The sequence below is a fragment of the Mixophyes fleayi genome, chromosome 2 (assembly GCF_038048845.1).
Source record: "Mixophyes fleayi isolate aMixFle1 chromosome 2, aMixFle1.hap1, whole genome shotgun sequence".
Lineage (NCBI taxonomy): Eukaryota > Metazoa > Chordata > Amphibia > Anura > Limnodynastidae > Mixophyes > Mixophyes fleayi.
In genome coordinates, this window is record NC_134403.1 from 365,379,058 (window position 1) to 365,403,513 (window position 24,456).

Genomic DNA, 24,456 nt, shown 5'->3' on the forward strand with positions numbered 1-24,456 from the left:
TTACCAATCAGCGCGGTGCCGGGACCCAGAAGCCTCCTCTCTCCCGCAGCTGTCACTGAATAAAGACGTCAGTGACAAGCTGCTGCGGGAGAGAGGAGGCTGCTGGGTCCCGGCGCCGCGCTGATTGGTGAGTTTCTGTCTTCTCATTTTTTTATGTCTGGCTCGCGGCACCCCAGTGACAGCGCCGCGGCACCCCTGGGAGCCACGGCGCACACTTTGGGAACCGCCGATATAGTGTATTTGGTTTTGGGTTTGGTCAAATACAACACCCAGCCTACCCATAATTTTTTAACCCAGAACAGCATACCTACCACTTGACACCTACACCACTATCACTGCGCCACACAAAACGCCAATGAACCCTAACTTACAGGATCAGTACCCCTGTATCCTTTGTCAGGTAGCAATCACAATATCCTGCACTCACAAGCACAGACAGTCCAGAAACCTTCTCTCCTTATTTTTTATAATAGTATCAGCTTATACATTTTATTTTGTTTCTCTTTAGCTTTCTTTTACATTAACATAATTAGATTTGCTGTCTTGACCTCCAGTATCTTTCTCCGACATCCGGATTTCATGTGAATCAGTATCTTGAACTGCATGAGTGTGCACAGGTCCTAGGAAAAGTATTATTATTATTATTATTATTATTACTATTTGTAGTAATGATTCCCCACAAACACTCTCACTTACTGTGTGTACCGCACTGATATTTCCAGAAGAGAAAGATTCCCAGAGAAAGAAATAAAGTTGCGAAACCCACAATTCTCAGCCACCAAATGTAACATATGTAGAGTTCATCTAAAAAGAAAATAATTGTTAAACATTAAGGTGGATCTGTCATTCAGGTATGAAAAACCTGACATAATACAGAATGAGTAAAAGGGTAATAGCAATGTACATTGTTTAACACTCATACTATTCTTGAAAAACATGAACAATGATTCTCCTCCCACTCTGTGACATACATGTAATAGGCTTATTTAAATAATTTGGTGTTGTTATTATTATTTTTATCTTTTATTTATAAGGCGCCAAAAAAGGTCCGGAGCCTGTACATGAAATTTACCGTAGTTTGCAATACATAAAGCACAACAATCCATAATACATTACAGTACAAATTATTATATTATATACATAATTAAACTAAACATAATTATACAAAGTCCAGACGTTTACTAATTAACAGATTGCATACAGATAACATGGTTATACAGATCAGATTATATACGGCACAGGGGTGATGGTACAGAGGGTCATGGAATAGTAGAAGGAGAATACGAGGAGAGCGGGCCCTGCTTGTGAGCTTACATCCTAACGGAGAGGGGAAGACACAAATACGGTGGCAATGAGAGACGGACTGCAGGTGACATCACAGGAAAACAAATTAGGGGGAGGGCTGATAGGCTTGAAAAAAAATTAGGTTTAAGGGTGTGCTTGAAACCTTGAGAAGTAGAGTCTGATAGGGCATGGTAGATCGTTCCATAGGTGGGGAGCCTGAGTGAAATACTGGAGACAAGATTGGGAAGATGTTATGTGCATAAATTCCTGTGAAACTGATGTGATTATTCAGAGCCAATGTAGTGAGAGCTGGCAGTTTTGTTCACTGTGCTCCTGAGTCACATTATGATCCTTAGGAATCCAGTAAACATGCTCCTGCCGTGGACTGTCCACACTACATGAACACTCATGAATATTCATAGTTGCCCAGAATATTGCTAAATTCATGCTGGCATGTAAAAAGGAGAGACTAAGAGAAACTATACAACTATATATAGTTATGTGTTGTCTGTTCAGATATTTGTTTAATGTTCAGTTGTGTGTAAGTGACAGGTTCTCACCACACTGCAGCTGTCTAACCAGCTTCTATGGGCAATTCTCTGAGTGTATTACAGGAAGGGTAAATCTGGTGCTGTGATGTTACCAAATATAAAATGCCCTGTGCAATGGCAATGGCGGTTTACCATATCAAGGCCCCGGCTTTGCTCTTTCAGAGCATGCATGAGGGCCGGCACATACTCAGTGAATGCCATGCCCTGGAAAAGTCTACAAATCATATAACCCTGCAAAGAGGATCCAATGTAAGATCCTAACACTATGGTAGAAATTACCATCCACATTTCCTTTCCTGCTTTTGCCTATGATGTTCCTATATTGATTGATGTCTTGTATTATAGGTCATATAATATAGTTAGGAGAACACTTACTGTATCTACCAGGTACTGAGATGGATTTCTCCTGGGGATACATAAACGTAGGGTGAGAAACAACACAGGTGACTGATGTCACATTGTCTCTCTTCTCACTGTATGTACTGATCACTGTCCAGGTCTGATCCGGATTTCCAGCACTTGTTGTGTTTATATCATGTGAATGTGGGATCCAGGAGATTTCTGCAGCTGGATACCCCCCAATGACTCTGCACTCAGGAGACCCGTCACTGTTTAATTCCAGGGTCAGAGAGGGCTCAGCTGGAAAACATAAAGATCTCTGTTACATGTACAGTTTAATGCAAAATTGTCATCAGCTCATCAAAAGCTTGAAATACCCGAGAGAAATATGTATTAATGTAGTTATTATTGAACTATATGTTGCATGTGACATTTATACCTTTCTTATTCAAAGACTGTTATGCATAAACACATATATTATACACATTTGACTTTAATATATTTATGCATTTTTATAAAGGATACCTCTACATATACAGAGTAATCTGAAGTCATAAAATGATAATTATACACCCTGGGGGAATATCTAGAAACTGAAACTGAATTGCTTTAAAGAAAAAAATATTAGGGACATATATAGGGAGCTAGCTTTGCTGAGAGGACACATAATTCATACTTGCCCACTCTCCCGGGTTGTTCAGGAGACTCCTGAATTCCAGGTAGGTCTCCTGGACTCCAGGGAGAATAGGCAAGTCTCCCACATTCTGCCCTCCGAAAGTCAAAATTACGCGATTAGCAGTGAATTGCGTAATTTTGGCTCCGTCACCTGGGACAATATGATGATTTTGTCATGGGTCAGAGCCAAAATCACATGATTTGCCACATCCTGCCCCCTTCCACCCTACCACCATACACCCCTCGGGGATCTCCCGGAAGCCAACTATACAAAGTTGGCAAGTATGACACAATTTAATGTTTTTGTGACCGCCACACATTATCAGCAATTTATAATGCTGGAACTGCAGATTATAGTTTATCAATACATTTCTGTTATTTATTTTTAAGGTTTTCCTGAAGTATTTATCTTATTTATATCAGATAAAAGAGAATCTCCACCTGGTACAGCTGATGTTGAAGATATAAATAAATGGGATGTAGGATGTATATCAGAGGCATAGGAAAAATGATGAAATATTTGAATAATTCTGAACAGAAAAGCACATGCTGTGAGAGAGCACATGCCAAAAGCACATCTGCATTATCTCTGTGTGTCAATGAAACATGTTAATTCAAGGGAAATTAGTCAATATTGCTAAATCTAAGTATGGGAGACCAGGAATAAAACATTATAGAAGATACGGGGACAGAGTGTGTGTATATCGAATCAGCAGGGCAAAAACAAATTGAAGGAACCTGTGAGATAACAGCCTTATAACAGAGAGTCATCATAGTAGGATCAGCTTCTATCTCACCCAACCTAGCGGTGAGAAGAACACACAAGGATAGAGATACTATAGACTAAAGCCTGTATTAGAATAAGGATGCAGGAAACAAATAAATGATAAATAATTAAGGCTTAATAGTAAAGTGATATTAGCTTAGATACAACTAAAAAAATAGAAGAAGAGAGTTGCATAAATAAATAAATTATTATTAAAATTGAGAAATATTGAGCTACCAAGTGATAATAAACATTTGATAGTAGATTAGAAGGAGACATAGTCTTGGAAATATCCCTGCTATCAGATACACATAAAAGCCATCCCTGTAATATAGTATTGATTGTAAGGAGATATATAGTAACTCCAAAAAATCACCAATAGAGGGCACTATAACAAAATGTATAGAGAGCAATAAAAAGAGAACGACAATACTGAATGAGACCTATTGATATATGTAAATACATATATTAACATTGACCTCTATATTTGGGAACCCTGTGAAATTGATATTATAGTGAATTATCAAAAAGAAAGAGACTCTCCTCTTAAAATACAATATAAGGTGATTGCGAACGCATTTTAATCATTAGATTTGAACACTTTACACCTTCCTATATATGTTTTTAATTATAAAATTTGCTTTGTTGATATAAAAAAATATATTTTTTTATTAACATTGACTTTAAAAATTGATTTTAATAGAAAATGAATCGAAATTGTCTAGTGCTCAATTATATAAATTAAAGATGAGTGGTTAAGATTCTGTGCAACATATCTGAATTTTGGGGTGGAGTGGTGAGGGAATCTTAGGAAGGTGATAATAAGGGTTAATATTAAACAAATAATCTTTTTCCAATCTAGATATCACTCCTCTTTCCATTGCTGTATCTAGTAGATATTTCAATTCCTCCTGATAAATGTTAGAACCTATGCTTCAAATGAAACTGCAATTTAGCAGAGAATCGCATCAACACAGAGCTATATTGCCAGAAGTTGGATACAAAAGACCCAGCAACTAGTGACAACAGCTGCAGAGACATCAGCTACAGAGACAATATCTACAGTGATAGCGTCTACAGAGAGGCATGACAGAGAGAGGCCTCATCTCCGACCAATCCAGCAGCTAAGAAAACATAGGATCGTCTATGTAGCTAACATGGGCAGAGACTGATAGGAGAACTTTATTCCCAATAGACTCACTCAGACCTGATAAGTGATAATATATACAGACCTGTGTATTTCACCAACTAAGGGTCAGAATGTTAATATTTGAGTCCTGGATTGGTTAAAACTTCCATAGTTTACACCAAACAGTACTTACCGTACATGACTGAAGAGAAGGAGTCAATACCCTTTAGCTCATAGTGCTTTCCTAGTGCATTCTACTATCTGTAATAATTTACAGTAATGGTATGTTTTACATTAGATTTTCAATGTTTCTTATGGGATGACATCAGAACTCACTTTTTATGCAAATATTATTTACAAAACGTTATACATATATTAACATCACGTGTGTATTATTACATATACAAAACAAAACTTACCTAATACTTGTAATGTAGTTCCACTAATGAATGTCCCATTATAAGCAGTATGAGTTTCACACCTGTAGTTTCCTTCATCAGATATCTGAGCTCTATCAATTGTCAGTGATAAACTGTCATATTTAATTCTCTCACTACAGTTGTTGTGTAGTCTTGGATCTTTTGAAAATAATCTTGACAATAAACAGTTATAATTATTCCGGAGATGAATCTTCCATATTACAGACATGATGGTCTGTGTTGTATCACCGTCACATTGCAGAAGTACAGAATTGTCGATTCTCGCTGGCATCACAAATCCAACTGAAAACCAGAAATAAATAGATGTATTAGTGGGTTTATTGTTTGTTGGACTCAAACATCATCTATAAATGGTGAGGGATTCCAGGTGAAACCACAATGTCAATATATAAATGTTGCTTGGTGAAGGCTGTGTAGAACTATTAAAAATAAAGTGTTTATCTTCACTGCAGCTTGCAGATAACGTGTTCTCTTCACGTCATTTTTATAAAGAACAATTTAAGTGATACACTCCTATATATATGGAATTGTATCTACTTTTTGCAAAACTTAATTGTCCATATGTGCATCCTGGGACTCATGTAGAGTTGGATGCAAATTGTGTTTTATGTGTAGACTGAGACGCATCCACAGCTTACAGCCGCATGTGACTCCTTATGATTTAAGAGACAGATCAGGGAAGGAGGATCCATGTAAAGGCGTATTGGAACAAATGCAACTTATGTAGACTGAGACTCAGACATCAAGAGATGGGAAACTTGTGGGTGCTTGATCACCAGTGTAAGTTACTATCCGATAGTGAAGGGGATGCGTTCGGCTCAACATACTCCTGTAAAATATGTATTTTTTGGGTTGTAATTTCTATCGGCCTTTTAGAGATTTGAGGCCCCCAATGTGCACAGTAATTGTAACAGTTCTGATAGCGAGTCTCAAATGTAGAAAACATAATCTACTATCACAGCCAGGTCCCATTATTAATTGTAATTTTTTTTGCCACTTACTTTTTTTACATATACGTAATGAAAAAATGACAAATATTGAATTTTCCATGTTGTAATACATTGTACATGCTGTATATAAAAGAGGACCCTCATAAATTGCATACTGTTGATTGTTCTCCTTCATTGTACAAAACCTCTCTTACACTCTAAACCCTACTTAAATAAAGACACTGACAATCATTTGAATTTGGCAAAATATGTCACATATATTGAATTAAATAGAAAGTTGGTAGCTGCAAAAGCAAATTGCAAGTCAGCTAAAAACTAATAGCAAAACCAAACTGTATGGCCACAGGCGGTAACCACTGGTCCCAGGATATAGTCCTTTACGATTCGTCGGTGCTAAATCTGGCGTAAGAGGGACTACTCCCCCTCTGGGCTCACAATGATGTGCCCACACAAAGTAGGTCAAGATTTCCCCCACACAAAGGCACCAAGAGCCAGAGTGCTTTGGAGGGGACAGTGACACGCAACCAATCAGTGATAGCACTGTGTAAATTTGTCGCTGACTGCAAATGCTTTTCTACAAACTGGGCCTCCTCTGGTATCGGGGGAAAAAAGGATATGATTAAGACATACCATATAAATGCACGGATGGACGGGATTTGTGCAGCAAAAGAGACCCCGCAAACACTGGGCAAAGAATATATGGGTCAGCTAGGGCCCCTCCACTGTGTCTCCTATTGGCTGGATGATGTCTGCAGACTTAACTAATATGCACAAACATGTGTGTTTAAATGACTTATGGCCTCATTTATCATTATTTGTGGCTTGTTTGCACCTACAGATGTTTATATTGAGATTTTATTGCATTGCACCGTGCATGTGTTGCCATTTTATATCACATTACTATAATGTAATGTTCTAAATACTTAAGAATGTTTGCTTGTAATGCCAGCACTTTCAGCTCTTTAACTGCACAATGTGAAAGTCATTCATAAAATTACATTTCACACTGCTCCATGATATCACTAATTTATTAACTGAACTAAGGGATGTGCAGGAAATCTTAAGTGCTCAAAGTACATGTACTCATCACACAGAGTTGTTATCAGTACATACTTAGGGAGCAGGGCATAAACCCAGATACAATAAGTTTTTTTAAACCAAGTTTTATTAAATAAATAAATAAATAAATAAAGATGGGGAGATGAAGAGATGAGGCTGTATTTCCATTTACATATTATTCATTTATTGCCTATGTATGACAAGAATGTGACAACTACTGTCATGTACAGTCAGATATCATCACTTACTAGAGTTTACTGTACAGTATGTAACATGTTTCTATGAGTTAAGAGAGTTTTAAAAATAAGCTGTCTCAATTGTTTATCAATATATTTAATTACTATGTACTGTTTACCCATGTGCAACTATTGTCATGTACAGTCACATAGCATCCCTTTCATTTATTTTGTCCTTTTTTTAAATATAATTACAATGATTTAATCTAATTTAATATTAACTATGCAAATACAGTATGTAATGTTTACTTCTGATAAATGCTATGTCTGTAAGCATACTTTGTAATTCCATTGTAATTTCCTAAAGAAGTCATTTGTTTCAGCATGTTTGTTCCTATTCAACAGTAATTGCAGTTTCGATAACATTCCTAAGGTACTATTTACTGGTGCTCATTTCTCCAGTTCTCACGATTTAACAATTAATTTAACACAGGAATTGTAAATCTGTAGAAGAAGGGACATTTATTAAATTTAAGACAATTCTTTCTGCAGAGTAAAATACTTTCATTATTGCAAGTGTAATACAGTTGACACATTCCTGTAGCTACACCATTATGTTCGAATTTACAAAACTCCAAGTAGCTGATTTTATAAAGGATTGCTAGTTTCTTAGTGTGATGATTTCATCTAATTTAATAGTTTAATTGCTGACAGCAGCCCTTCTTTTTTTTTCCCTTTGCCACCTTCTGAATATAGTTTTAATTAATGCCCAGACTAATTCAATCTAGAGATGCTCACTGACCCCCGTGAACTGGTTTTCGTTTTGGTTTTGGATCTGGATTAGCTTCGAGTTTTGGTTTTGGTTTTGGCAAAACCACCCTTGTGTGTTTTAGTTTTGGTTTTGGATTTTTTAGAAAAAATCCTAAAATATGCTAATATCACATAATTTTGCTCTTTTTTTTTGTTCCTACATTATTATTAACCTCAATAACACTAATTTCAACTCATTTGCAGTCAATTTTGACCACCTCACATGCACTTTCAAACAAAGACTGCAGCGACCTGGCTGGATGCTAAGCGACAGAGCATGACATGACACAAACACACGGCAGTTCCTAGCAGATCTAGCACACATTGGCACACAGCAGTGGCAGTAAAGAAAAATGGGGATCCGCCCTCCCTCCCCCCCTCCCTATGTTGGATCTTAAAAAGGAATTCAAAACTCCCGAGATCCGACGATGTCACAATGACGTTTTGCCTCGTTTCCGATTCCGATGGCCCGCGACAGTAACAAACATATAAACAGTTATAGTGGTGCTAGAAAGTTTGTGACCCCTTTAGAATTTCTGGCATGTCTATATAAATGTGACCTTAAATGTGTTCAAATCTTTATCTAAGAGTCATAAAAATAGAAAAAAAGAGCCTAAAAAATAACAGACAAAAGGATATATTTTATCATTCATGTATTGATCAAAATGATCCTACATTTAATGTCTTTGTCAGAAAAATATGTGAACCTTTAGTATTTCCACTTCAACTTAGGAGATAATTAGAATCAGGCGTGTCAATCAAAGGGTTGAGAATGAGGTGTGAGTTTTGGTGGCCTTGCCCTAGTAAATTATACATAAACCTGAGAATTCGCTACAAAAGTCTTGTCTCCACCACAGAGGCTTGTGAATGCATGCCATTCCTTGATCCAATAAGATTTCTGAGAGCCTCAGGAAAAAGAGTTGTTGATGCTCATCAGGCTGAAAAATGTTACAAAACAATTTCTAAAGACTTTGGGCTCCACCAATTAATTGTCAGGCAAATAGTGTACAAATGGAGAAAATTCAACACTATTATTACCCTTAAATCCTTGACCAGCCCCAGAGATAGACAGCCCTCATTGTTTCTCACTGTAACAAGGAGACTAGTGAAAATCAGGCCGAGACTGGTCAGTAAAAATCAGGGTGTTCTCTCTCCCATGCCACTAGTGCTGCACTAAAAAGTGTTGGGGCTCTTTATGTCTTTTTTTACTGTGCAGTCTAGGGTAGAAAACAAAGCTGGGAACACTAGTGTGGCAATAATTCCACAATAGTCGTAACAGTATTATGGACAGAGAACCCTAAGATCCCAGCCCAGAGTATGAAAAGAGTAAAAAATAAAAATGCACACATTTTTAAAATAACCTTTTGTTAAATAAAAATATTCTTTCCTTTGATCAATTGTAGAATGTTTGTCACTCACCGGACTGTGAGTGCTACTTCTCGTGTGTTTAGGAACCGTGGCCGTCCACCATCCTGAGGGTCTGCGCATGTGCAGCCCTTTCAACCCTTCAGTACATGTTCCTTTTAGTTAATTGGCTGATCAGGCAACACTCCCTATTTAAACCACCTGTGGTCAATACCTCGTTGCCTGATCTTGGAGTCTCATTCCCTATGAGCCTCTGAAGGTGTTCCTGTGTTTCCTCGTGTATTCAGCTCCTGCTGATTCCTGTTGTTCGTTTGTGGTTTCCAAACCACTTCAACTCCTGTGTTTCATCGTGACTGCACCAGCTGATTCCTATCCGCTGCCTCCGTGCTTCTACAGTCTCCAAACCACTTCAACTCTCCCGTGTTTCATCGTGACTGCACCAGCTGATTCCTATCCGCTGCCTCCTTGCTTCTACAGTCTCCAAACCACTTCAACTCTCCCGCGTTTCATCGTGACTGCACCAGCTGATTCCTATCCGCTGCCTCCGTGCTTCTACAGTATACTGCTCACCTCAACTCTCCCGTGTTTCATCGTGACTGCACCAGCTGATTCCTATCCGCTGCCTCCGTGTATCTGCAGTGTCCTGCTCATCGCAACCTTCCAGTACTCATCGTGTCTGCAGCCAGCCGATCCGCTGTCTCCGGGCTTCTACAGCGTTCCTGCTTGTGTCAACTCGCCTGTCTGCATCGGATCAATGCTCCGCTGCTTTCATCTCAGCTAGACCGCCTCAACTCTCCCGTGTTCTCCAGGTGTCCAGTTCTATATACTAATGCTTCCTGAGTATTGTGTACATCCTTGCTGGTCTACCTAGCGTGCGCTGCACCTACTTGGTTACCGCTTCCACCCTCCTGGGACTTTGCATCCTGCCGGCCTCCAGCCGTTCAGGTATCCCTGCACCTCTCTCTGACAGCCTGCTCTCCTGAACCACGGTATGCATACTTCTCATTGACTGTGCTGGTGTATTGCATATCTAGCTGGACTGAGTTGTTCTCCTCCGGAGTTTCCTATCCACTGAGACTATTGCTATTATTTGACTGTGTTACCGTTTAGCCTGGATAGTTCTCGTGACTTTGTATATTTGTGCAGTGCTGCTAAGTTATTATTATTGTGTGCATATAATCGTGGGATCAAGTTCAGTGTGCCCGTGTATACTCTGCATTGCATTTATCTTCCCGTGCTCCTCCTCACTTATATATTTCAGTGGTACAAATTGCTAGAGGCAGACCATTGTTCCCTGTTTTCTGAGTCACCAGTTTCCAGTATCCTTTCACATAGCAGTGGTACAACTTGCTAACGCAGACCACTGACTCCCCGGATACCTTCACCTGGATTCCATTCCTACACCCAGACAGCGGTACAACTTGCTATACGCAGACCGCTGACTCTCATCACCTCCTCGTTACTCCTGGACATTCCTCCTCACTATAGCAGTGGTACAACTTGCTATACGCAGACCACTGACTACCCTCACGTTTCCTTGTCCATCCAGTTCCTCGTGTACAGTTATCTACCTATTACCAGAGCTGCTAGTCATAGACTTTCCTCGAGCATTCTCTTATCATCTGCTGTCTCCTGTTCCGTGATCACCCCGCTACCAGAGTACCATATTACCACCTATACTGCTCTGGTAAGTCTATCATCTGGTGATACCTGGGTGAAGACTCCTAGTGCCCATGACAGTAAGATCAGGCATGACAGACCCAGATTCGGAACCTACAGCTAAAGAGATGCTGCAGCATCTGGTTACCCGTATGGAGCAACAGGATGCTCGCCAACAGCTGTTACTACAATGTTACCAGGCGTTAGCCTCCCAAGGAACATCTGGGCCAAATATCACAGCTAATGTTGATGCTCCTGTGCTTTCCTCCTTTTCCCCAGTGCCATCCCAGGTGTCTACGGCTTCTACGCTTGACCTGCCAACTCCGTCAAAGTATGATGGAGACCCCAAAACATGTAGGGGTTTTCTCAATCAATGCTCAGTTAATTTTGAGCTCCAACCTCAAAATTTCTCTACTCATCGTTCCAGAGCGGCCTATCTTATTTCATTGTTTTCTGGACAAGCTCTCGCATGGGCTTCCCCTCTGTGGGAAAGAAACGATCCATTATTACAGGATAGTGCCAAATTTATTTCCACGTTCCGAAGTGTATTCGATGAACCAGGTCGTGCTGGTCATCTCCGCTGCATCCAGCATCCTCCGTCTACGTCAGGGTTCTCGTACAGTAGGCCAGTACGTCATTCAATTTAGGATTCTAGCCTCTGAACTTCAGTGGAACACTGAAGCGTTAATTGCCGCCTTCTGGCAGGGGCTCTCTGATAAAATTAAAGATGCACTGACTACTCAAGAACTACCTACTTCTTTAGAAGATTTGATTTCTCTTTGCCATCGTGTAGACATGAGATTTCGTGAAAGGGAGTCTGAAAAAACAACTTCAGTTAAAGCACCTCTTCGCTCAACTTCTCAAGTTCGTCCAGCTTCATCTCCGGTGATACCCATGGAGATAGGACGCTCCAAATTAACCACTGAGGAGAGGAACCGAAGAGTAAAAAATAGACTTTATATCTATTGTGCTGATTCCACACATATGCTCAATTCATGCCCTAAAAAATTGGGAAATGCCAGGCCCTAACTAGTTCTGGAGAGGTGAAGTTAGGGTCCCTGGAGTCCTCTCCATGTTCTATGAAATTAAAAGTCTGCGCTTTTGATGTTACAATTTCCTTCGCTACCAAATCCTTTGAGTCCCAAGCACTCATTGATTCTGGAGGTGCGGGAAATTTTATTTCTAAATCCCTCGTGAATCAATGGTCCCTACCAGTGATTACCCTGAAGACACCTATTACTGTGACTGCTATTGATGGATCACGTCTTATCAATGGTCTCATCACCCAGAGTACGTCTCCAGTAACTCTTCAGATTGGTGTGCTACACCAAGAAGAAATTTCGTTTTTAATTCTTCCTGTTACTACAAGTCCGATTGTTTTAGGCCTCTGATGGCTTCAGTGTCATTCTCCCCAGATTGACTGGCGTACTCCTCAAGTTACGTCTTGGGGAGCTGAATGTCATCATCGTTGTCTCTCCCAAGTCGTCCCCCTTAAAATACAGCAATCCTCCATTTCACCTTCCTCACCGGGACTCCCTCCTCAGTATGCTTCATTTGCCGACGTATTTGATAAAACTCAGTCTGAACGTCTTCCTCCTCATCGTTCATGGGATTGTCCGATTGATCTTCTACCTGGCAAGACTCCTCCTAGGGGTCGTGTGTATCCATTTTCGTTACCTGAAACTCAAGCTACATCTCAATACATCCAAGAGAATCTCCAGCGAGGATTTATTTGACCTTCTACTTCTCCCGCTGGAGCCGGGTTCTTCTTTGTAAAAAAGAAGGATGGATCACTACGCCCCTGCATAGACTTTCGTGGTCTTAACGCCATTACTATCAAAAATCGGTATCCCATTCCACTGATTACTGAGCTATTTGATCGGATTAAGGGAGCTCGGATCTTTACCAAGTTGGATCTTCGTGGTGCCTACAATTTAATTAGAATCAGGTCCGGTGACGAATGGAAGACAACTTTCAACACCAGGGATGGGCATTATGAATACTTAGTAATGCCTTTCGGGTTATGTAATGCCCCCGCTGTTTTCCAGGGCTTCATTAATGAGATCTTCCGGGACTCGTTATATGTATGTGTCGTCGTTTATCTGGACGACATATTGATCTTTTCACAGGACCTGCCTTCTCATCACCAACATGTGGCAGAAGTTCTTTCCAGACTCCGGAGGAATTCATTATTCTGCAAACTAGAAAAATGTTCATTCGAGTTGCCCCAGATTCCATTTTTGGGTTATATTGTCTCCGGAGTTGGTCTGCAAATGGATCCAGAAAAGGTGAATGCTGTGTTACATTGGCCTCAGCCAACTACTCTTCGTGCCATTCAGCGTTTTTTAGGTTTTGCCAATTACTATAGACGCTTCATTCAAGATTTCTCTTCGATTGCATCCCCTATTGTGGCCCTGACTCGTAAAGGGGTCAATCCTAAGCAATGGTCATCTGAGGCTCTTCAAGCCTTTCAGTTTCTTAAAGAGTCCTTCTCCTCTGATCCCATTCTTCGACAGCCTGATGTGACGCTTCCCTTCTTCCTAGAGGTAGATGCCTCTAATGTTGGTTTAGGAGCCATTCTCTCCCAAAGATCGGAGCAACAAAAATTCCATTCTTGTGCCTTTTACTCTCGGGGTCTTCTGCCTGCGGAGAAGAATTACACCATCGGGGACAAGGAGTTGCTGGCTATTAAAGTAGCATTAGAGGAGTGGAGATACTCGTTGGAGGGAGCTCGTCATCCTGTGACAATTTTCACGGATCATAAGAATTTGTTCTATCTACAGTCTGCTCAAAGTTTGAATCCTCGTCAAGCAAGATGGTCTCTTTTCTTTTCTCGTTTTGAGTTAATCATAACCTTCAAACCAGCTGCAAAGAATAAAAAAGCAGACGCTCTATCTCGAGCCTTTGTAACGTCCTCAGACGTTGAAGAGATCCCCAACCACTCTATATTAGATCCCAAATGTGTTTCTCTGGCTGCTTCTTCCACTAAGGTGCTACCATTTGGGAAAACCCTCGTGCCTTCTGCTCTTAGGAAGAAAATCCTTTCGTGGTTTTACTCTTCTCGTTTTTCTGGACACTCTGGTGAACGCAAGACCTTTGAGATCCTCTCTCGAAGTTACTGGTGGCCTTCTATGAGGAGAGATGTCAAAGACTTTGTGGCTGCATGTGAATTGTGTTCTCAGTTCAAGACTCCCCGCAGAACTCCAGCGGGTTTGCTTCAACCACTACCCATTCCGTCCAAGCCATGGACCCATATTAGTATGGACTTTGTTACTGATCTTCCGCCTAGTAAAAACTGCAATACTATTTGGGTAGTGGTGGACAGATTTTCGAAGATGGCGCATTTCGTTCCCTTGGCTGGTTTGCCTTCTTCTTCTACTCTGGCTGAATATTTTATCAAAGAAATCTTTCGTATCCATGGATGTCCGTCCGAGATTGTGTCAGATAGAGGAGTACAATTCGTTTCCAGATTCTGGCGGGCCCTTTGTAAGACCTTGGGCATACGATTATCACTCTCATCTTCCTACCATCCTCAATCAAACGGACAAACTGAAAGGGTCAATCAAGATCTTTATAAGGATGTTCTCGTCAGCCAATCAAGACAACTGGGTAGAATTGCTTCCTTGGGCTGAATTCGCTCATAACAACATGTACCATGAGTCATCTTCCAAAACTCCATTCTTTGTGGTTTACGGTCACCATCCGTCTTTTCCGGAATTTCCTGCCCTCCCTCCCACCCAAGTTCCTGCTGTAGAGACTGTTTGTCAAACTTTCAAAAATATTTGGTCTCAGGTCAAAACCTGTTTAAAGAAGACATCTGCCAGATATAAGTCTTTTGCAGATAAAAAGAGACGGGCTATTCCACCATTGAAAATTGGAGATCGTGTCTGGTTATCTACCAAAAATATTCGTTTGAAGGTTCCATCTATGAAATTCGCTCCTCGTTTTATTGGTCCATATAGGATCATTCAAGTGATAAATCCAGTTTGTTTCAAACTTCTACTTCCTAAGAATCTTCGTATTTCCAACGCCTTCCATGTGTCCTTACTCAAACCTCTCATCATCAACCGTTTCTCGGTCCCTCCTTCAGCACCTCGGCCAGTTCAAATTCATCAAGAGGGAGACTTTGAGATTACTCATATATTGGACGCAAAAATTTCGCGAGGAGGTCTCCGTTTCCTCGTTCATTGGAAGGGCTTTGGTCCTGAGGAGCGTTCATGGATCAAGGCTGAAGATCTCAACGCTCCAGCTCTTCTTAAGAAGTTTTATTTCAAGTTTCCGGACAAACCCGGTTCCAGGTGTTCTGTGCCCACCTTTAAAAGGGGGGGTACTGTCACTCACCGGACTGTGAGTGCTACTTCTTGTGTGTTTAGGAACCGTGGCCGTCCACCATCCTGAGGGTCTGCGCATGTGCAGCCCTTTCAACCCTTCAGTACATGTTCCTTTTAGTTAATTGGCTGATCAGGCAACACTCCCTATTTAAAGCACCTGTGGTCAATACCTTGTTGCCTCATCTTGGAGTCTCATTCCCTATGAGCCTCTGAAGGTGTTCCTGTGTTTCCTCGTGTATTCAGCTCCTGCTGATTCCTGTTGTTCGTTTGTGGTTTCCAAACCACTTCAACTCCTGTGTTTCATCGTGACTGCACCAGCTGATTCCTATCCGCTGCCTCTGTGCTTCTACAGTCTCCAAACCACTTCAACTCTCCCGTGTTTCATAGTGACTGCACCAGCTGATTCCTATCCGCTGCCTCCGTGCTTCTACAGTCTCCAAACCACTTCAACTCTCCCGTGTTTCATCGTGACTGCACCAGCTGATTCCTATACGCTGCCTCCGTGCTTCTACAGTCTCCAAACCACTTCAACTCTCCCGCGTTTCATCGTGACTGCACCAGCTGATTCCTATCCGCTGCCTCCGTGCTTCTACAGTATACTGCTCACCTCAACTCTCCCGTGTTTCATCGTGACTGCACAAGCTGATTCCTATCCGCTGCCTCCGTGTATCTGCAGTGTCCTGCTCATCGCAACCCTCCAGTACTCATTGTGTCTGCAGCCAGCCGATCCGCTGTCTCTGGGCTTCTACAGCGTTCCTGCTTGTGTCAACTCGCCTGTCTGCATCGGATCAACGCTCCGCTGCTTTCATCTCAGCTAGACCGCCTCAACTCTCCCGTGTTCTCCAGGTGTCCAGTTCTATATACTACTGCTTCCTGAGTATTGTGTACATCCTTGCTGGTCTACCTAGCGTGCGCTGCACCTACTTGGTTACCGCTTCCACCCTCCTGGGACTTCGCATCCTGCCGGCCTCCAGCCGTTCAGGTATCCCTGCACCTCTCTCTGACAGCCTGCTCTCCTGAACCACGGTATGCATACTTCTCATTGACTGTGCTGGTGTATTGCATATCTAGCTGGACTGAGTTGTTCTCCTCCGGAGTTTCCTATCCACTGAGACTATTGCTATCATTTGACTGTGTTACCGTTTAGCCTGGATAGTTCTCGTGACTTTGTATATTTGTGCAGTGCTGCTCAGTTATTATTATTGTGTGCATATCATCGTGGGATCAAGTTCAGTGTGCCCGTGTATACTCTGCATTGCATTTATCTCCCCGTGCTCCTCCTCACTTATATATTTCAGTGGTACAACTTGCTAGAGGCAGACCACTGTTCCCTGTTTTCTGAGTCACCAGTTTCCAGTATCCTTTCACATAGCAGTGGTACAACTTGCTAACGCAGACCACTGACTCCCCGGATACCTTCACCTGGATTCCATTCCTTCACCCAGACAGCGGTACAACTTGCTATACGCAGACCGCTGGCTCTCATCACCTCCTCGTTACTCCTGGACATTCCTCCTCACTGTAGCAGTGGTACAACTTGCTATACGCAGACCACTGACTACCCTCACGTTTCCTTGTCCATCCAGTTCCTCGTGTACAGTTATCTACCTATTACCAGTGCTGCTAGTCATAGACTTTCCTCGAGCATTCTCTTATCATCTGCTGTCTCCTGTTCCGTGATCACCCCGCTACCAGAGTACCATATTACCACCTATACTGCTCTGGTAAGTCTATCATCTGGTGATACCTGGGTAAAGACTCCTAGTGCCCGTGACAATGTTATAGGACGATGACTAAAACTTTAAATTTGCACATGTTAACTATTATCATGCACATCATACATTTGCTGCACTCTTTGTGATTGCAGACGTTTAACGGGGATTGACGGGGTGGGAAGTGCAGTCTAAATACCATAAGGGCGAAATTTACATAATTGTGACACATATGTACATGAAAGCGCTTTTTCTTGTGTGCCTCTTTTTCTGCGTACATCAGGACACAAATGCACTGGCACTTAATTGTATTTTCAGATGTAATTTCAGATGTATTTCAATTTCACTACTACTAGGACCTGACATATTGTTCTCAAAGACTAATTCAGAACCACAGTTCCCAGCATAAAGAAACTCTCAAGATTGTGACTTCCACCTCATTCAGTACAGTTCAGACTTTATATATTGTACATTTAAAAGATGAATAGAGATGCTTGAATCATATAATGTCAATGTTTGTATCCCAAGCTCACACAATTGTTTCGTTTTGACTCATCGTACTATTTACAGGTATACAGGTACTATTACATTATTATGGTCCAAGCACAGGCAATTATAGTCCAAGTACACTCATTTGTTAAGTATTTTACTCATCCTACTATTTAAAGGTCATGGGAATGGCCATGGGGACCTGGTTTTCCGCAGGTTATGCAAATTTCTACATGGAAGTGTTCGAATTTTAATACATGTGGGATAGGAACTTTGGGGCAAATCTGGTCCTCTATGGCCATTACGTTGATGATTAATTTATTATTTGGAATGGCACTGAGCACTCTGCACTGGATTGTGTCCCTTATCTTAATGCTAAGATTCCATTGATTTCTTGAATTTAACTCTATCAGTACAAGACGTATCAATTACTATGTCCATATACTGCACCTTAATTAATTATAAAAGTACACATTATAAAATGTGGAAGAAAAATATACCAATAGCTCAGCTGATTAATTTAATGTGTAATTGTTCTTCTAAAGAGGTTTTTGAATGTCAATCCAGACGAGAGCGTACCCACAAGTTCCTTTCAATACAGCATTTGAAGAAGTTAAGAAAATGTAAAGGACTTCTCTTTTTTCTAATTCTATGTTGCTGAATCAGGAAAAATAAATGTAATGGATCTTCACATTTTATTAAACAGATTATAAAGCAAAAGTATCCCATTTTACAACAAGATCCTATATTAAAATCTGTGTTTCTCAATAAACCTAGAATTATCTTCATAAAAGGCGCACGTCTTAAAATTCTTCTAGCACAAGTTTTCCAGGGTCCAAAAAGCATGGAAAAATAGCCATGTAAGGAGTAAGATTGGTCACTATCTGCTGCTTTAGATGTGGACATCTAGCTTGTATCACTTGTAAACATGTGTTGAATGGTATGAAAGAATTTATTTCTACAAATAATGGCAAAAAAAATTGCCCGGAGTTTTATTACTTGTAATACTGACTATTTAATTTATATGCAGCAGTGTAGCTGCACTATGCAGTATGTCGGCTGAACAACTTGACCTTTGAAAAGATTTAAAGAACATATAATAAATATTATATATATATTGTCATCTCATAGTGTTTCAAGACACTCTGATCTCTGTCACATCAGAAATACAACAATTTTGATGGTGATATGTTTAGGGCATATCAGGTTGACAGAGAAAGGATTTTAGATGATAAGACAGGCGGGAAGTGTATTGGATGCACCAACAAAACTCTCTGCTGTCAGGCACCAGGCTCTAAGCTCATATTACTTACCCCTTTGCTGCCTTTCTAAGCTGTCCCTGCAGTCCGCAGGCTCTGCTGATCTCAGATCTCTCTGCATGATGCTGCCCAATCTGTCTACACTACAGAGATCTATCCAAAACCAGTACACAGGCACTGCCATCTTGGATTCAGTCACTTGTTCTCCCTTAGCCAATCAGAGTACTGCTTCAGGTCAGCTGACTGCAGCTTTCAATTATGGATAGCAGTCTCCACTCCAGGTTTCACTCCAAAACCATTTCCTGGGCGCTGCCATCTTGGATCTAGTCACTTGATCCATCTCAGCCAGTCAGAGTGCTGCTGCAGCCAAGCTGACTGCAGCCTCCAATCAGGTAACAACAACTAGTATAAAAGTACTTCCTGGAGCCCTTACCTGTTGCCAGTGCAACGTTGAATCTTTAAGCGCCAAACTGGATCCCAGCATAGTTTATTTTTATCAATTAACAAAATTCAAAGTGAATGAACAGGAGAGTAATCTAAATCAAATCAATATTTGGTGTGACCACCCTTTACCTTCAAAACAGCATCAATTCTTCTAGGTACACATGCACAAAGTCAGGAATTTTATAGAATTATAGTCAGGTGTATGATTAATTATAATCATACCAAACAGTGATAATGATCATCATTTTCATATGCAGGTTGAAACACAGTCATTAACTGAAACAGAAACAGTTCTGTAAGAGGCTTAAACCTGGATGACGAACAGTCAAACTCTGCTGTAAAGGTGAAGTTGTGGAAGACAGTTTCATGTCAAGACTGAGCGAAGCAAAAAGACACAAGGTAGTTATACTGCATCAGCAAGGTCTCCCCCAGCCAAAGATTTCAAAGCAGACTGGGGTTTTATGATGTGACTCAAACCTACATCCACAGAAGAGCTGTGGGTAGTTCTCCAAGAAGGAACAACCTCCCTGCCGAGTTCCTTCAAAAATTGTGCAAGTGTACCTAGAAGAATTTATGCTGTTTTGAAGACAAAGGGTGGTCATGCCAAATATTGATTTGATTTAGATTTCACTTCTGTTCATTAAATTTGCATTTTTTTAATTGATAAAAATAAACAACAGTTTTTCCACACGCGCCTAAAAGTTTTGCACAGTATTGTGTATACATATATCTATATATATATATATATATATATATATATATATATATATATATATATATACTGTAGCCATAGATATATATTTAAATTTAATTATACTAAAGTAATTGGTATTGGTTATATTTTTTTTGTATCCATACAAATTTTAATGGAGACGCAGGACTGAAATATTACTGACTACACTTATATACAGTAATACATTGTATCAGTATTACTTGATATATTTATGTCCTTGCAGGCTAATGAGTATGATTGTTTTCATTCATTATAGTATATTTACTATGCTGGTTTAATGAGATTAATTCATGATAAGTTCTCATCATTCATCACTAGTTAATCACTGAAATAATTAGGATCTGTATAATAATGTTGGATACTGAGGGTGTTAGGGGGAACCAATCCCAGTTAGTAATATGAACATTTATTTTAAAGAATTGGCTAGCTTTTAAACCATTGTATTTTCTGACAAACTGTTAATTAATTATTTAATGAAATATATGGGTGGGTGAATATAGAGTCACAGTATGTGATGAAATGTATTAGGTGAAGCAGTGAGGAACAACTTGATCAGCAAATACTAAATCTGACAACTGGATGTTTTACTAAGTAGTGCTGAATGATAAACACATTTATAGCATGATTGGAGCATTGAATACAAAAGGTAACTCCGGCGCTAAATAGGAAGCATGAAAAACATGCAAATGTCAGAAAAACATCAGATGCAGCAAATCAAAAAGAGGAAGTGCAAATCCTCTAATAAACAGACATAACAAACCAAAAAGCAGATTGCGCATGAGATGTTCCAATCAAAATAAATACATATAAAAATATATTTTTTTATAAAAATAAAAACAAATTTGCAGGCAGCTAGTAATATATTTGTATTTCTGTTTACTAGATGCAATACATGAATAAATAAAATAGAATCAATCAATGATCACATAAAAATGATCCACAGGCTCATAGGGACCTATATATATGTATGATACAATAGGACAAATATCTCTAGAGAATAGCATGAATATTTGCATTCAACAAATTGTCTCTAAGGCCAAAAAAGTGTGATGGCTCTGTATAAAAAGTATATATATATTGGCCAAACAAGCCCTACTTCACCTAATTCCGGTAACAGGTTTAGATGACAGATTCCCGCAACCAAAGCGGTGTAGATAATGTCAAATGTATAACTCCATAAAGTCAGCTGTATAACGGTGTATTAGTAATGGAGCATACATGCAAGGATACTTATCCGCTGTATGAGATATCAATTCAGCCGATGTGATTTGTAAGGCTGGTAAGTAGATGAACCATATCAGGCCTACCCGTAGCGGGAGATGTGTGTCCGGATCACTGTAACGCCGCAGAAGCAGCTCGATGGACTGAAGTTTCCAGAGAAAATCTTCTGTGGTGCGCACCACCAATTGATGTCCGGACTGAAACACAGGTAGTGCCGGAAAAGGGTCCTCTTAAGGACACGATGAATGTGATGCCTCTGGAGACAATGTAACACGGTCTTCCCAATCAGTGAGGCTTGATGGAGCCAATGATCAGTAGTAGATACTCCATAGGGTGAACAAATAACAAGCAGCGACGCATTTCGTCTGTCCAAGCAGACTTTTTGCGGGAATCTGTCATCTAAACCTGTTACCGGAATTAGGTGAAGTAGGGCTTGTTTGGCCAATATATATATACTTTTTATACAGAGCCATCACACTTTTTTGGCCTTAGAGACAATTTGTTGAATGCAAATATTCATGCTATTCTCTAGAGATATTTGTCCTATTGTATCATACATATATATAGGTCCTTATGAGCCTGTGGATCATTTTTATGTGATTATTGATTGATTTTATTTTATTTATTCATGTATTGCATCTAGTAAACAGAAATACAAATATATTACTAGCTGCCTGCAAATTTATTTTTATTTTATTTTTATTTTTATAAAAACATATATTTTTATATGTATTTATTTTGATTGGAACATCTCATGCGCAATCTGCTTTTTGGTTTGTTATGATTGGAGCATTGACAACATTTATGCTACTAACTACTGAAAGCTTTATTAAGTTATTGTACCAGACTATGTTTGCTAAAGGATTTACCCCCATTTGGAACTTTTGAATTTACTTACTTATTTGCTCAGGACTTACTGTACCTAATTAGTTCCTCCAGTGTATGATTTTAAAAGATCTCTTGGAGCCATTTGGGACTAAAGCTGGGTACACACTACAGAAATTTTAACCAACTTTTTATGCCGAGCGATTTTACATGCGATCGATGTTCCGATCGCTCGGTCCATGGACTGCATACATACTAGCCTTGTTTAGGACGATAAAGGGAAGAGCGGACGTCCCTTTAGCGACTTTTTACAGCTATGTTGTCTTGAGCAATGACTGTAATTTCATACTCACTGTTGTGGATCGGTCGGAAGTTTATACACACTACACAATGGAAACGAGCACTGGCTCCCAATTTAAGGCTAGAACTGTCTATGTCCCGTTATATACATCTACATCTGATCAAATCACAAACATTATTTGTGCTTTGAAATGTTTTTATATTAAAGATTTAACAAATATGTATGTTTTTTTAAACAGACCAATTGTTATTTTTAATTATTATTTAAACCTCTAATGTTTTTATCCCCAAGTATAAGTCTTATAATTAGCGCTATTAATATTTACAGTGTTGCATTATCCCACTTGGGTATATTCTTTCTATGCTTAGCTGAGTTTTACTTTCAATTGTATCTGAAACTCTGCTAAGGTCATGAGTCTGTCTACAAATGCAAGCAGGAGAATGGTGCTTTAATAAAGCTTGCTATGGGTTACAGCACATGTACTCCACTCTCAATCATTGTTATCAACTTTTTATTCATTTGTGGTTAACCTGAAGAATAAATACTTATTATTAGAGAGAAGCAGAACATGTAGAAATGTTGCATGTTAAAATTATTAAAACCAACCATATAAAGACTAAATTGAATTGGTAACAAAACATGATTGTTAGAAGACAACTTACCTGTCAAAGGAAAATGTATTGTACTGGTTACCAGCAGCTTAGATATAAAGAGTGCATAGCCCTGGCCAGAACCAGCCATCCTACTCAAACTCATTGTAAGATTTAACTGACCAGCTCTGTAAAATCATATTTGTCATATTTCCTCTTTGCATGTGAAGGTGCGTCATGTGACCAACCCACATAACCATACAATTACATAGAAAGCTCACCTTCATGTTAGAGCATTGTTTCCTAAATATAACTTTTTTTTAAACTGAGCAATAAATTGTCACCGCAGGTTTTAACTCACTAGAACCATTTACTAAGCTGCAAAAATAATGACATTTTATGATGCAATGTGCCTATTTTTATGTACACGTGCTCATGAGTTTTCACACAGCTTAGTGGGTCAAGAGACTGCAATGGGAGTTAATATTGTTCCTTAGAAGGTTGGCATAAGCCAATTAGGGATAGGATTGAATAATTGTACCTCCAACCACCAGAGGTCATTACTGCATTGGCACTTCTACTTGAACCATTGAATTTGACAAACATGATGGCCATTAATACCTTTAGAAGAATCCATCTTGTTTCATCTATCCTGTTTGGGCCATTACTGCCCTATTTGGGCATTTCCTGAAAAGACCTTTTCTTGAGTATTGTTCTACTCTGCTCCTTATATTCTGTATCCAGATACACCTGACTACTCTGCTTGTTGTTCTGCATCCTTTTGGATAGGACGTCAGCTCAACAAATGTAAAAACGAGATTTCATTTTTATGGGACACGATTTTTAAAAGAGCTGACAAAGTATTTTTCCATGCCCTCAGGGATGTCAGAGATCAGGCGTTGGCCTACACTTCCAGTAGGACCCCTTTTACAACAACCTGGAGCACATTATATTTTAGTTCCTTTTTATGCAAATAAAGAAATATGAATAAAAATATTAAAATGTACAACTGTTGCACATGTAATAAAAACAGTCTTGATGCCCCCCTTACACTACTGACTTATTTAAGGCATACTTTATTCTAAACGAGCAGTGTTTTAGGGGAACAATGGAAAACTTGGAACTAAAGAAGGGGGTGGTCCTACAGTGATAATAGGAAGCGACTATTTCACTTTTGCTGTTATGCACATTATAATTTTTTCCCACCATCCCACAAGTGATCAAACAGAGAGTTTACATCCCAAACCAGGGCGTGGATTTGCAGATTGTGATGTGCTCTTTAAACAATTATGTGCAATTACTCAAAATCAAAGTGCAGCATCATTTCATATTCTGTCATTAAGCAATA

General features: G+C 39.7%; 1 long non-coding RNA gene across 1 annotated transcript; it reads right to left on the bottom strand.

Annotated features, from left to right (window-relative positions):
• Nucleotides 1-331: 331 nt before the first annotated feature.
• Nucleotides 332-2,452, bottom strand: LOC142140532 (uncharacterized). The gene is made up of 3 exons (XR_012688533.1): nt 2,220-2,452; nt 697-804; nt 332-620 (listed from the first exon to the last, which is right to left on the bottom strand). It is a non-coding gene; the product is annotated as an uncharacterized LOC142140532 (long non-coding RNA).
• Nucleotides 2,453-24,456: the final 22,004 nt, after the last annotated feature.